The sequence below is a fragment of the Dipodomys spectabilis genome, unplaced genomic scaffold, assembly GCF_019054845.1.
Source record: "Dipodomys spectabilis isolate Male_0828 unplaced genomic scaffold, ASM1905484v1 ptg000601l, whole genome shotgun sequence".
Lineage (NCBI taxonomy): Eukaryota > Metazoa > Chordata > Mammalia > Rodentia > Heteromyidae > Dipodomys > Dipodomys spectabilis.
Genome location: NW_024871278.1, coordinates 1,028,908 through 1,031,193, shown reverse-complemented (window position 1 = coordinate 1,031,193; position 2,286 = coordinate 1,028,908). Strand labels below are relative to the sequence as shown.

The 2,286-nt window shown below is 34.5% G+C and overlaps 1 non-coding gene across 1 annotated transcript; it reads left to right on the top strand.

The window, feature by feature from the left end:
* The first annotated feature begins 535 nt into the window (after nucleotides 1–535).
* LOC122100785 lies at nucleotides 536–642 on the top strand. The gene has a single exon (XR_006146251.1). It is a non-coding gene; the product is annotated as a U6 spliceosomal RNA (small nuclear RNA).
* The last annotated feature ends 1,644 nt before the right edge of the window (nucleotides 643–2,286 follow it).

Below are 2,286 nucleotides of genomic sequence, written 5' to 3'. Positions count from 1 at the left end.
TCTAAAATATAAAGTAAGGAATCCCTAAATTTTAACAAGAACTGTGTAGTTAGCAAGTCTTAACCCTTCATTCTGCTTCTTTACACAAAGACTTTGCAACTTCTCATTAACAAAATTTCTATAAATTCTGAAATGTACATACTTAGTACTATACGTCTGCTAACATAAATCTTAAATACATTATAGAAAATTTGATACCTGCCAAACAGTCCTAATTTTGGCATATTTAAGCAAATTCCTAAAATTAAATAGATATAAAACACTAAAATTTTTAACAACCATTAACACTTGCTGCTGTGTTCATTATGACATGTGCCTTGTATAGAACAATTGAATTATTTCCCCTACACATCTCTTGAACCGCAAATATCTGGAATTATTTTGTTTTTGACATGTCCATCTTGACATTATTCTTAAATGTGTGCTTATGTAAGAAGTACATGGTTCTAAAATTTCAAAATTCTTCTAAACTTACTTTTTTTTGAATTGCCTAGTTTAAGAAAATCAATTACACTTTATATATAAAAAATATTCTGTGCTCAATTCAGCATCACATAAACTAACATTGTAGTGATACTGAGAAGATTAGCATGGCCCCTGTGCAAGGATGACAGGCAAATTCCTGAAGCATTCCATAGTTTTACAACAATAGATGCTGGAGGGGATGTGAACAGAAGCGAACCTTACTGCATTCTTGGTGGGAGTGTAAACTTTTTCAACCATTTTGGAAATTAGTATGGAGGTTCCTCAAATGACTCCCCATAGATCTCCCCTATGATCCACAAATCCCACTTTGGGGCATTTAACCAAATGATCACAAACAAGACCATACTAAAACTATCAGCACAACTACTACAATTATTGCAGCATTATTTAAGATAACTAAGATATGGAACCAACCCTGATGCTCCTCAGCAGAAGAATGGATCAAGAGGATGTGGTTTATATAAACAATGGAATTCTATGCCTCCATCAGAAAGAATGGCATCACCCAATTTGTTAGAAATTGGAAAGATATGGAAAAAATATTAAGTGAAGTAAGAAAAATCCAAAAGAACACAGGTCCCATGGTTTTCTTAATTTTCAATAACTAATATATGTATAGTATAAGCAGAAAAGGTCAAAAGGTATGTCCATATGACCAGATAACATAATGTTCCGGGAAATGAAACCCAAGATAGGGATACAAGAATTTTTCTCCTTTTTGCTATTGTTTCTAATGTACTTATAATGTGCAATGTGATTTTTTGTGTCTTTTTATAGGTTCCTCCCCATGCTATAACAACTGTTTTCACTGTATTTGAAGTTGGTGCGCCTATATCTTGTATATATGCTCTTCTAATTTGGGGAGAGGAAGGAAAAAATCAAAATGCCTAAATAGGGATACAGGTTGACCCATTGTAACAATGAGATGCACAAGACACTATGCTGAAAAATGAACGTAACAATTTAGGCAGGGGAAGGGGGGAGGGGAGTGCACTTGTGGAGGTCCGAGGGAAGGAATGGTAGGGGAAAAATAAAGGAGGAGGTAACAATGCTTGTTAGGAATTGTTCTCATAACCTAGCTCATGTAAATATGACCCCTGTGTACAGTATTTTTACAATAAAAAGTATAAAACTTTTCTAAGAGGGAGGAGTTTATTTCCTTTATTTTGCTTATATAATATCGTTAACAAAGAAATTAATGCAAAACACTGATATGAAGATATTTAGAGTGGATGTATGTGTGTATGTGTGTGTGTGCACGCGCGCGCAAGTAGCATGCGTGTACAGGAAATTGCATTTCTGTTGGCATGCTCAGAATTTGAAATCGTGGCTTCAAGGTCTTGCTAGTCCTTTCCTCTCTAGATTGGTGAGCTACTATATAAGCTACATCTTCATTCTTGGCCCTACGCTAGTTCAATAAATTTTTGAAAAATTATCTCATGAATTTATTTTGCCCTGATTGGGTTCCAACTGTTATCCACAGATCTCGGGCTCTTGAGTAGATGTCCGGAGGAGTTAGGATTACAGGTGCGACCATCCAGCACAAGGTTTTCAGAATAATTTCAAAAGTAGAAGAAAATTTACTTCACAGGGTCCTGTTTTATCATCTCCTACTTTGAAAGCATTTTGGGTGATTATATATGAATTTTTTAGGTTTTTGATTCTTAAAAGTCAGTTAATGATAATATTTAAAAGTTTTAGTACTTTTTAAAAAGGAAACTGGAAGTTTCCTCAATTTATAAGCTCAACTCTACATGATAACCCAATCTCACCAACACAGTCTGTGTTGAAGACAAAATG